General features: G+C 42.5%; 1 pseudogene; it reads right to left on the reverse strand.

Annotated features, from left to right (window-relative positions):
• Positions 1-8,071: 8,071 nt before the first annotated feature.
• On the reverse strand, positions 8,072-8,786 carry LOC140707649 (protein BTG3-like; annotated as a pseudogene).
• Positions 8,787-13,581: the final 4,795 nt, after the last annotated feature.

The following is a 13,581-nucleotide window of genomic DNA, read 5'->3' on the forward strand; positions in this document are numbered from 1 at the left end:
CTCAGTGGGGTGGTTAAAAAGGTCAAAACAATGTGACAGGCAGGGGGAGGTTGCTGGTAATCAAGAGTGCCTGCTCTGATGAAGGGGCACCCACCTGACTTGCATTAAGCTTGCCTGCCATCCGTCTTATTGTGCACAAGTTGGGTGAACTCTAGGCCTGAAGCAGGCACTCTTTTAATTACCAGCAATTTGCTGCTTCTGGTATCATCATCTAGTAGGGGAAGGTTGCTGCAAATTGAAGAGTTTGCACTTTGATCCCAGGGTTCGCCCAACTTGCCCACAAATACAGTGATTGCAGGAAAGTGGAGTGATCCCCCAAACTCAAAGCAGGAACTTTTTAATTGCTGGTAATCCACCCCTGTGGATGTGGTGGTGCTGCAGGCAGAAGCCTCTGGGCTGCAAGGTCAGAAGACCTGCAGTCATAAGATCGAAGCCATGTGACGGAGGGAGCTCCCGTCGCTAGTCTCAGCTCCTGCCAACCTACTGTTCAAAAGCATGTTAAAAAGCGAGTAGATAAATAGGGACCAGCTCGGTGGGAAGGTAACAGCATTCCATGTCTAGTCGCGCTGACCACGTGACGACAGAAACGGTCTTTGGATAAACGTTGGCTCTATGGCTTGGAAACGGGGATGAGCAGTGCACCCTAGAGTTGGACAGGACTGGACAAAAATTGTCAAGGAGAACCTTTACCTTTAATCCACTCCTGTGAGTGACATCATCACCCTTAGGCAGGCAGAATTTCCACAGAAGAAGACTTGCTTTGTGCTTTGAATGTTTAACATCACAGCCATGCAGCTGCTGCTCTCTTAGAAACAAAAAAGATGGGGGGGGGGAATTGGAAGCAAGTATCTTGGAGCCAAAATACACAGTGCTAAGATAGACAGATAAACTGGATTACAGTTAATGGCCAATATTTGAAACAGAAACAAACCATAAACACATTAACCATGTTGTTCCAAGGAGATCTATTAGTATCAGTCTAAAATAAGAAAAATGAAATAATTCATACTCTCTAAGTGGCATAATTAGTACTGAATAGGTTACCCTCTTAGAAAGCTGCTGTCAACGAAAACTTAAGTATAAATGTTGACTGCAGTCGTGAAAAATTACAACATGTCAAATAGCACACTCGGTGTTTACTGTGCCCTGACAGCAATAAAAGGGTTCTGAACGTTCAGGAAATAACTTTAAACAAAGTTCATTAACGGTTTTCTGAATATCAAGAATAAAGGTAAAGGTTGCCCTTGACATTTAGTCCAGTTGTGTCTGACTCTAGGGCATGGTGCTTGTTAAGTTGTGGCGCTGGATGCCCAAAGAAGAATCAGGACACAGCAGTAATTCCACACGATTTACTGGATAAAAGAGCATGCATACACATACGCATATATATACATAAAACCCCGCCTCTCGTTGAAGGTTTCCGTCCCCCCACCCCAATTACCCCGCATCCATGCTAATTGGAGGGAGGGAAGTTATCCGTAACAGCTGCTGTTGCATCCACCAGGCTACTACGAAAACCTGGAAGGACACAGCAAGGTTGATCCCAAGACACAACAGTGCTCATCCCCGTCTCCAAGCCGTAGAGCCAGCGTTTGTCCGTAGACCGTTTCCGTGGTCACGTGGCTCTCCTCTCGGTCCCATTGCCAGCCCAAGCCCAGCTGATGGGGGCACCCGAGGAAGGGCCTTCTCGGTGGCAGCTCCCAGGCAATGGAACGCTCTCCCTCGGGAGATCAGGAAGGGCCCCTTCCCCTTATCCTTCCGGAAAAAAGAAAAGCTGAAGACCCATCTCTTCACTCAGGCTTTTAACAATTAGGATCAAGTCCCTGAATGCCTAACATTCACTCACTTTTAATTATTCAATTCTTCTTTAATTAGCATACCGTTTAATTTTTTTAAATACCTAACTATGTTTTTAGTTCTGTTCTTTTAATATTGTGAGCTGCCTTGGTCACTTATAAGCTGCATTATCCGGGAGAAAGCCGGCCCACAAATGAAACAAATAAAATTAAAAAATGATCTTTGCCAAGTAAAAATTGGCAAGACTCTCTACTCGCCATATTAGCTCTTTTCTCAAAACCAACATTTTTAAAAAATATTTCCTTAAAAACAATGTATGATATATTTGATACAGGGCATGCAGGATGATGTCCTTTTATTGCCTTTGGGGAACTGGTCTGCGAGCACAATCCCGCACCCTAGCACATTTTTAAAATTTATTGGTTTCTGGTCTCGCCCCATCAAACAGGCTCTTGCTGAGCTCCAAAGAGTATCTAATATTTCTGCTTTACTTATCCATGCTTTTGTCATAACGCCCTTCTGTTGTACTCACCGTTAATTGCAGTCCTTTATTCTGAGAATCATTTCCATTCTGCTTCTCCATTATATATTGTTTTAAAATCTTTGACCCGTTTTTGTTTAACATTGCACAAATGGTCCAGCTTGTTCTGCTTCAAGGCTCCTAAATCAGCAGAACAGCTGTTGCACGCTGTGGAATGGGCTGGTCTCCCTCTACAAAGGAGTAAACCGCAGTCCCCTTATCTTTCTTCACAGTGACTCAAAACAAGGCTGACACCGAGCAAGCCCAGAATGCCTGAACCACACACTCGAGGAAGCAAACTCAGGCAGTGCTCGTTTGACACTGTGGTGCTGATGCCTTTTACACTTAGTTGTTTACACACAGTAAGTACACATAGTGAATGGTGCTGCAGGCGTGTGCGTGATCCACAGTGTGGAAAAGTGATGTGACTCAGCACCGGACATTGCATGTGAGCAGATGTATCTCTCCAAATTCAGACCTGTATCTGGCTAGAGAATTCCACCGTCAGCAGCGTTTGTTGTTATGTGCAACATGCATAATTAAATTGTAAGCCTCCCAGAGAGTGCTTTAAGCATTACACTTTGCTTACTATTATTTTGCTTTTACGAATAAGCATCTTCATGGGAACAGTCACCTTTGCAGATCAGCGAATGTCAGCATTGTTTTTCTCATGACTTTTCCTTATCTTTAAATTCCTCTATTCCCCACCCCCAATTCCTTTAGGAGGCAAATGGCATGTGACACTCCCTTCCTGGCAATGAACAGATGTGTTTGTATAAAAGAAAAGCATTATAATTCAAAATTACGCAAGAGTTCATGGAGCACTTCACATTCCCCTTGTTGACTTATATGGTTTTTGGTGTTCCACATCTATTTAGAAAGATTAAGAAAGGAGATATTATAATCTGTTTACACACACACACACAACACACACACACACTTCCTACATAGAGTGCCAAATAACACTCTTTCCACAGAGTCCTAATTTCTGTCAGGTGAGGCTGACATAATTCAAAGAAATTTCTTTGCAAACTTCCTTTAATAAGTCAGTATGACCCATGGCTGGTCTTTCTCACTTCCTGCTGCCTTCAACTTCTCCTAGCATCATTGTCTTGTCTTCTCAGGATGGTCATAAAATAAGGCCGCCCCAGTTTCATCATTTTTTGCTTTTAGAGAATTTGATTTGATACAGGACCCACTTGTTTTGATTTTGAGTGGCCAGTGGTTCCTCTCCTGCAGCACCATATATGAAATGAATCAACCTTCGTATCAGCTTTCTTCCGTGTCCAGCTTTAACATTGTATATAGAGACTGAGAATAGAGTAATGTGGGTGATCATGGCTTGCAATGGCTCTTGAAACTGACATATAGAAACCTGAGATGACACGGAGAGGTAACAGGGACATCTAAAAATAGCATCTTCAACCCAAATGAAACAGGTGGATGGCTTCCACTTACCTCTTCCCGTCAAGCTGCTCTTAAATAGACATTTTCTCAAAAGCTAGCAGGCTTCGAAACCCAAATTCCTCATAAAGTGTTTGAAACATTGCCTCCACATAGTGAGCTATTTAACTCCTTGGGAATGAGTATGAAGGGGACTGGCATTCTTTATTTGGGACTTGTCCAAGAATCAGCAGAGCCAAGAAACTGGGAAACTGACTTTTCTTTGATTACAATGTATGTATTTCTGTTGAAAGGCAGGCTTATTGTTTTAATTAGCTTTTTTTGTATTTATTGTGTGTGCGTGCTTTGCTAGCAAGTTGGGATCGACTTCTAGTGACCCTAATAGAGCTTTCAAGGTAACTGAGATATTTAAAGAATGGTTTTACCAGTTCGACTTCCCCAGTGATTTTCCATGGCTGAGCGGGGATTTGAACCCTGTTCTCGAGTGTCCTAATCTGTCAGTCTGTCCACTACATCACACTGGGAATTGTATTTATTACGAAGTGCTTTTTATTGTACGGTTTTATTGTATGTTGTGAACTGCCCAGAGAGTGATAAGAGTAATGGGTTGGTATAGAAATGGAAATGATAGATAGATAGATCTCTCAGAATACCTCAGTTGTCCAGAAAAATAACTTCCCTGTTTTCTGGGCTGAAAAAATGTTGCAACTTTCATTGCAGAAGTCCTTAAATATGATGCAATTACTTTTTTCAATAATCTAGGATTCCCTTTGGGGATTTAATGAACTATTAATGAATGAATGAAACATTCATGAAACTTAAATGAAATATTTGATATTACATTCCCACCAGCAGCAACAACAAAAATCCACAATTATGATGGAATATTTGAAATCGTCAGTAAAGCTCATGAGATCCAAAGTAGAAAGATTGCAATTACTTGGTATGATTTTGTAATGCCTGTTTCACCGGATCTGAACGACATGTTAATTGGTTCAGTTAATTGGATCTCTGGGTAGGGCTGGGGAAAACCCTGCCTGAAATGGCAGAAAGACTTTGTCAGTCAAGTTAGGCTATACTGAGGCCGGTGAATCAATGTTTTTCGTTGGTTTAAGTCGTTTTATATATAATGAGCAGGTGTGAGGTCTGAGAGTTATGAGCTGATCAAATAGCTATCCATTTTTAAAAATGAATGTATAAGCACCTTACCACTTTCAAGATAGGTTCTTCCAAACTGATTATGGCAGTGGTTCTTAACCTTTGTTACTCGGATGCTTTTGAACTGCAACTCCCAGAAATCCCAGTCAGGACAGCTGGTGGTAAAGGCTTCTGGGAGTTGCAGTCCAAAACTCCTGAGTAACCCAAGGTTAAGAACCAGTGGATTATGGTTCCTCTCAGAAACAGCTTGTTAATGCCAGTAGTTGAACTCCTTAAGTGACGCTTCAGTCAATATTGTTGACAGATCACCGAATCACTTCCCTGGTTGTACGTTGGAACGAACCCGAGAGCACAGAATTGCTGTTGTTGTTGTTACACCCACTAAAAGTGCCGAAAAGGGAAATCTGAAGGAAATTGAAAGAATGAACTAGATAAACTTTATTATTCATGCTTTATAACTTCAGCATGAATCACATGCAACCATTCCATGTTGAAGCTCTGTGAAAGAAAAACGAAATGCTGTCCTGATTTTTCCCCCCTCTCGGAAAACGCGACCTGAATTTTGGTGCGAGAAAGCTACAGATTTAAAGGCCATGGTGCCAGGGGTTTTTGTGCTTTGCCAGTTTTTGGTTTCATGATTGGTCACACAAGCAATCCCACAACCAGCAGGGGTGGCCTGACCCTATGCCTCCCGCAGGCTGGTGTGTTTGCTCTTATGCACCAGGATTCTCGTTTATATTTGAATTGCTTTGTCTTCAGTCAATTCAGCCACATTCGCACTGCAACAAACCCCAACCTATGAGGATTTTCCCGAACTACTCTTTCAGTCCCTCCCAATACCTCAGAAACTCTATTCAGGTCACCGTAAGTCAGAAACAACTTGACAGTACATAACACACATCCATTTATTAATTGATTTTCTGCCCTTCCACACTCTGGCAATAGTGAGAATTTTTTCTCTCTTTTGATTAAAAAAAAAGCACCCCCCAAAAAAGAATGATTTTTTTTTAGAAAGCAAAGGTCATTGAAATAACAGTTTCAGCTCTTAGAAATTGGGCTCAGCTACTGAGTTGCTAAGAATGAAGAAGGAAAAAAGAACAGCATTAAGCAAATGTGTGTGTGGTGAAAGAGGGCAACAATTCCAGAGAGAATATTCAGCATTTTTCTACCTGTAATGAGCCCCCTTTTACTACTTTCTCATGACATGTTGAGTTAGAACTATGGGATTAAACATTGATGAGAAAATAATTAACATCGATCCTAAATACTTTTTTTAAAAATCCCCTTATGAAGCAATTCTAGATACACCTACTTGAGAGTCGCTTTCGTTGAATAGAGCTGAAGTTGCTTCTGAGTTGACCTGTGTAAGACTGCATCTGTTTGTCAATTAACAGAGGAAACAATGGAGACCAAGATTAGTTCAGTAAAGGAAAAATGCAACAAATACAATACCTACTTCTTTAATATTCCTGAAAAGAGCAGGAACGTCACAACCACCTCAGTCGATGATGAGGAAACAACACGGTCTTGTTGATGCTGCTGGCACTTCCTCAGGTTTATAATGACATAGGTGTCCACTTACCTCATCAGATGGATAAGGTGTTGGTTGACAGATTTTTATGGGAGAGAGGATAATAAACAGCGCTGTTGGAGAGGGAAGTAAAATACAAAAGGTACAGAATGAATTTAAGGGTGTCTGTTAGCAACACGGTACTTGAACAGTGAAGCAGATACCATGGCACTGATAAATTCATTAAGAAAAGGCCAGTCTGCTCATAATGCAATGCTGTTTCACAGGGAGAAACATGGTTGTCCCATTCAGCAGTGTGTGTTTGGGGGGAGGGGAAAGGAAATTGTGTGATTGTGGTTAAGTACACAGCAGGGTTCCAAAACCTACCACTCTGGACCCTGGACTTACTATACAGTCTGCCCTTAAGGACTAGTCACCACTGATAGCTTTATGGTCCACAAATGGCTTAATCTCCTTTCTAAGCAGTCCAGGAAAAAAGACTGATATGTTATCAGCTGGATCCTTGAGCATAAAAAGGGGCCATGCACTCTGGCAGGAGGACCTAGCGAAGTAAAGGAACGGAGAAGGCTTAGGAAACGAAGGAGAGGAGAATTGGACTGCATGGGCTTTTCCAGCCGCTAAAGGACTCCAAAGCTCTGCCAAGATGGCAGGTACAGTTTTGCAAACAGGGTCCTTTTCCTGCGCAGAGTGTGTTGGGGAAGTTAATTCCTTCTTGTGTGTTATCCTGGCAAAGAATTGCTGTTTTCTCCTCCTTAACCCGGTGAGAGGGCAAGATATTTTCCCGTTCTATTGACTGAAACAGCTGGCTAGATAGCTCGGTGGTTTAGATCTCTGGCCAGGGACGTTGGGAGTTCGATTCCCCCACTGTGTCTTGGGCAACCCACACAGTCCCAGGGTGCCCCCTAGAGGAAGGGAATGGAAAACCACTTCTGAGTACTCTCTACCTGGAAAATCCTGAAAAAGGATCGGCATCAGCCGGCCGTCACGGTGATTATTAACTCAACAGTTTTTTTTCGGTTCACGTAATCTGTGTGACTCACAGAAGGCTGTGGCAACGGCTGTTTCGTTTCATGGGCTTCCAAAAATCTGGTGGGTCAGATGAGTTGTTTGTCTCTTTTTGAACAATGAGATGGTGCTTGTGGAAAAAGGCATTCCTTGTTGCATTTTCATACCAAAGGTGAGGTTTCATCCTTTCCCATCTAGGTGTCCCAGCACATGGAAGCAGCCTCCACTCACAATAACAGGGCATTTAGTGAGTAGGTTTCAAATCCTTTGAGCGAGCTGTTCTAGGAATTGCAGTATAGAAGTCTCTCTCTCTCTCTCTCTCTCTCTCTCTCTCTCTCTCTGTGAAATATGCAAAGAGGGGGGAAACAGACAACAATATTATCCCCCCCTCTACCTGCAAATAATCTGTGTGCCCACATGTGAGAGAATGGCATCCTTCAGTCTCGAGAGACTATGGTAACATGCTCTGTATGGAGGACTAACACAAGCTAGTAGAGCATTCTGGGAGTTTCAGTCCAAAAAAGTAACTTTTCCAAGCTGTGGTAAGAGCCCCATGGTCAGAAAAGACTAAGCCTGACTCTTCCGAGTGACCCTTGTCCCACTTAAGCTCTGGGGCAAGGCTTAAGGGGGCCGAAAATATTTGCCCAACATCCTTCTTAAGACTTGGAGGATCCTTTCGTGAGTTGTTTCACCAGGTCCGGGTTGGGTTTCCTGGCGGCAGGCGACTTCGAGAGGAGGTTGAGGTAGTAGAGAGGAAGGGGTTGGTAGGCTGGGATGTAGGTGACCATATTGTGTTGCCATCAAACCCACAGAGGAGACGGGACGTAGAAAAACTGTGGAGTCTGTTCAGTATTGCTTCTCCCGGGTTGACTTCTGTGCAGTGCCTGGATTTTCTCCAAACGCTTAGCCCACCCTTCGTCTTCGGAAGAGCACTCTGAGGGAGTTGGAGACTCTGAATGGATACTCTGACATCTCCAGCTCTGGAGACGATTTGCTACCCCTGTATTCCTCACTCACATTGAAAGGGTGGCTGTTCTCACCAAGCCTGCACAAGACTTCGCCAGGGTCAATCCATACAGTGAACTCTTGAGGTAAGGATAGCTCTGCATAATCTACACCCGCATCCTGGCAAGCTCACATGAGAGAACTGTCCACAGGATCTGTCCGGTTTATCCTTATGCATCTATACGCCTGTCCTTTAACAGGCTTCTCGGAATACCAGTGGCCCGTAAAGCGCTCGCACAAGACGTTGGTGAGACAGTCGCCGAAGCCCTCCACCTGCTCCTTGCTGAGTCTGACATTATTCTTCACGATGCTCAAGATGGACCGGGCTCCCATTTCCACGTCTTCCTTCATTGTGTTGGTTGCCATTTGTGCGTTCTATGGCAGGCAACGTGTTCCTTTCTGCTCACGTCGGTGCAGCCACACGGCTTCGCCAATACCCAGCAAAAGCGCTGCCTGCGCCTCTCTCTCTTCTGCTCAGCTGTGACTTCACTCACATGCAAGGAAGAACGTGTATGTCATGCAACCATCCTGTTCAGACCAGCGCTGCTGTGACTTAAATAAAGAGGGCGTATTCGTAGTAGGCTATTCAGTGTGGTGTAGTGGGTAGAGTGACAGACTAGGACTCCAAAGAACAGGGTTCAATTCCCCACTTGGCCATGGAAACTCACTGGGGGAGTAGTTCTGTCTAAGTTACTTCTGAAATATTTCACTTATCCTGAAAGCAGGTATAGTTGGAGGCTGACAGAAATGTTATCCTGCTTTTCCAAGTATTTTGCAAGGAAAGGATCAAATTTAGCAATGAATCCCAATCGGCCAAGGATGTTAGCTTTGTAAAATCACCTGAGGTTTCAGCATCCCCTGGTAACACGGATCCATAGCAGATGGGAATGTTGATGTCTCTACAATTACTTGGGGAATTGGCATCAATGTTGTACCTTTTGTGGGTGAAACAAAGGTTTGCTTGGAGGTTTGTCAAAAAAAAAAATCAGTTTTACTAAATTCCTCACCATAAAGAATTCTCACCATCAAAGAACCTGTAACTAAATTACTGGGGGTGGAGGAAAGAGCAAGAAGAAGGGGGCCTTGGAGGCTGCAGGAAGAGGAATGGCCTATAAGCAACACGGGTGGGAACTCTTGGTAAAAAAGTTCAATAATAACAATGGGGCTTCCTATTTAAACCTTAGCAAGGTCCAAGCGGAAGCAGAGGAAATGGGCAACAAAACACCAGATCCTATGAGGGCCTCTCTGGAGAAGTGGCTGCATCAGAACCAAGAAGAGTGGCAGGGATGTGACGCATGGATGTTCCCAACAGCTATCAGCTTGAACGACCTTGTGACGAGGATCCTCAGGGTTACAGGCATTGTTCTGAGGGAACGTTGACTTTATTCTTCCATCTAGATTCTACCTGTGGTTATAGGTGCATCAGAGGCAGGTTAAGCTGTGTCTATTGATCTCGTGTTGCTGCTCATACCGCCCTTCTGCATCCAGCAGACGCCTTGTAAGCCTACTCAACTTGCATACCTGTACGTGCCCCATCCGTTGTGGAGCATTAAGCCGGATGGAAACACCCAGGAACAATGTCCGTCTCCCTAGCAAAGTGAGAAGGTGTGGGCCTGTGTTGTGCTCCAAGGCATTGTTGTGGAACTGAGGCAACTCCCAACATGCCCAACTGGACCAACAGCTGCTTCACGTTCTCTCTCTCCTGACTCCATGGCCGTTTCCAGCCATGGTCTCCAAAGCTGAAGCCAACTTCCATCTCTATATCCCTAGAGCAAATGGTTGAAAATTAAACTTGGTAAACCTCCTTTTTTAAAATTAGCAACACAACAGGAGCCATGTGTCATCAAGCTGATTACAATTTTTTCTAGGTATAAACTACTTAGGATTGGTTTCCTTCACTCTTCTGTTGACACTTTGGAGCCATTGAGCCTAAGGTGTCACGTTCCCGGGGGTTACAATAGCTGAAGTCCAATAAACTAGTCCAAGGTCAGAGATACCAAGAATGCAAAGCCAGAGTCCCGAAACAAACTTACAGAGTGCAGTCCAAAGTCAAATTCCAGGGTCAGATACACAGTCAGAGTCCAGAGTACGTAGTCCAGGGCCAAGGTCCAAAGTCCAATACCAGCGCAGTCCAGGGTCAAGGTCCAGAGTTCAGGAACAAGAGACATGGATGCCAGGCAAGGTTTTGACTCCTTGCTTCCACAAAGTTTTCTGGCTTCACTGAAGCTTGTTTTATACTAAAACAGCTCCTTGAGCTGTTGGAAAGCTCTCTATTCTGCTAGTACTCAGGACTAGGTGAACGTAGGTCCCTGTGGAAAGCCTTAGAGCGATCCTCTGCTCTTCTTGCCCTGAGTCTTTTCCGAAGCCTGCCCCGAAGCCTGTCTGCTGTGGAGGGAGAACCTGGAGGCTGCTCAGCTGTTTCCAATCTCTCCACATTCTGACAGAGGTGCGGCGTTACCAGACTACGCCAGGGGGCGCTATGGTGAAATGAACTGCTCAGAGATGAAACCAAACGGACACTGTTGTAGTGTAGGTAGAATTATTTACATTAAAGTTCATATATACAGGTACAAAATACAACTTCTCTTGGTCTTTACACAGTCCTGGTCTTTCACAGTAATTCTTCAGTTTGCAATAGTAAATTACAAGTTCAGTATCCAAAGATTGTTACCAATATAAATAGTCCAGCATCCATGAAGTCTTCTCCTCTCACCACGGAGATAGTCTTCCTCCAGGACCTTCCTCTTGCAATGTAGCAAGTCTTCATCCAGCGATGCAGCATAAATTTCTTTCACAATCAATGAAACTTATCAACCAAATAAACAGCTCTCAGCTACACAACCACCAACTACCCAACAACTTGTGTCTGCTAGCTTGGCTAGCTTTATTCTTGGTTGCTCCAATCAACTTGGTTGTCCCACAGCTGTCTCAGTTAACCCAGCTGTATTACTTTGGTGCATGTTGCTCACTAAATTCTGGTCCTGTCATAACTTATCTACTGAATTGCAATGAACAATTCCTAAAGGTTGATTTGAGACCTGTCAATCTCCTCCAATTGTTTAGAGCAATTCTGTTACATATTTACTTACATTTTTCATTGCTTCTAGCATATACAGAGTTCTTTTTACATTCATATATATATTATGTCATTCCCAACATTTCACAAGCTTTGTCATGTTTAGTTGGCCCCAATACTTTAGTCAAACAATCAGCTTTATTATTTTCTGTTCCACAGTATACTAGTTCTATTAACCCATTTTCTATACTTTGCTTAACATTTTGGTACCTGATATCCGTGTGTTTTGATCTGCTCCTTACATTTGGTGAGTTTGCCATTTGTATGACCGCTTGATTATCTTCAAACATTTTAATTTGTGATTTTATATTTACTCCCAGATCTTGTGCCAATTGTTTATAGAAAATTAAATCTGTACATAATTCAGATAATGCTGCATATTCAGATTCAGCAGAAGACAATGATATAAATTTTTGTCTAGCTGTCTTCCAGCTTACCAAACTTCCTCCCAAATGCACTGTCACGCCTGATGTTGATCTTCTGGTTATTAAATCACTCCCATAATTAGCATCTGCATAAGCAGTAATAGAAAGTTCTCCCTCTGGTTCTAAATTTAGCTTTTTATTTTGTGCCTCCTTTAAATACCTTAGTACTCTTTTTGCTGATTGCCAGTGCCTTTCATTCGGTTTGCTCACATTCCTTGATAATAAGTTCACAGCTATAGATATATCTGGCCTTGACCATCTACTCAAATATAGTAAGCTGCCTATCAGTGATCTGTATATTTCAATATCACATTCTGGACCATTAATATGTTCTTTCTCAAACTCAATGTTCATATGAGTTGCTGCACCTTTACAATCTTCCATCTTGTATTGTTTTAGGAGTTTTAATATTTTGCTCTTTTGAGCTATTTTAAATCCTCTCTCACTTCTTTCTATTTCTACTCCTAAGTAGTTACTTATTTCTCCTAAATCTCTTAATTTGTAGTGTCTCTTTAACATTTGAATTGTTTCTTCAGCTTCTTTCTTATCCTTGGTAAATATGGCTAAATCGTCAACAAATACTAATATTATAGCTTGTGTTTTCTCATTTATGAATAAACAAGGGTCTGCCTTTCCTTGCACAAAACCATTATCTTTTAAAGTTTTGGTTAAATGTTGGTTCCATTCATGGCCACTTTGCCTCAGCCCATATAAGCTTTTCTTCAATATCCAGCATTTACCTTCATTTTCAATGCCTGGTGGTATTTCCATATAAATTGTGTGTTTCAGGTCAGCATATAAATAGGCTGTTTCTATGTCAACATGCCTGGTCATGAGATTATGTTTGGCTGCATAGGTTAAAACAAATCTCAATGTCTCTGGTTTTAGAGCCGGTGCAAAAACTTGATCATAGTCGTTTGATGTTTGAGCATACCCCTTTGCCACTAGCCTTGCTCTATACCTCATATTACCATTGGCATCCACCTTCCTTTTAAATACCCATCTGGATCCAATTACTTTTGATTTTTCAGGCAGTTTCACCTCCTCATAAACTTTTAGTTGTTTTAATGAATTTAACTCTTTCTCCATTGCCTCTTTCCATTTTATTTGTTCCTTCTCAGGCATATTGCATATGTCATCATATGTCTCTGGTTCAGCTACATTGAGACAGAAATAGGTCTCAGGCTTGTACCTGTCTGGAGTTCTTCTCTCTCTGCTAGACCTCCTAGGTAATTCCCTGTCCTCCTCGAGAGTTTCCCTCTCTTCTGAGTTGGATGGAATTTCTGTATCAGATTGCATTTCCACAGGTTCTACTTCTCTTTTTATTTCCTGCTCTGTTTGAGAGTCACTATCATCTCCACTATCCTCACTATTTTTATTCCTTTCAGGCAATTTAATTATTGTTTCTGGGGGTTTACATATTTTGTCCCAGTTACTGTGGTCGTTAAATGAAGCACTGCTACTTATTACAAGTTTGTTGGTATTTGGCAATCAAAACCTAAATGCTCTCCTATTTTGTTGGTATCCTAGGAAATACATTAATTTGGCTTTCTTTTCTCCCTTTCTCCTTATTTCTTTTGGGATGTGAACCCATGCAGGAGATCCAAAAACGTGTAAAAAATTTAAATTTGGTTTTCTCCCAGTCCAAATTGTGTAAGGT

Source organism: Pogona vitticeps, chromosome 5 (assembly GCF_051106095.1).
Source record: "Pogona vitticeps strain Pit_001003342236 chromosome 5, PviZW2.1, whole genome shotgun sequence".
Lineage (NCBI taxonomy): Eukaryota > Metazoa > Chordata > Lepidosauria > Squamata > Agamidae > Pogona > Pogona vitticeps.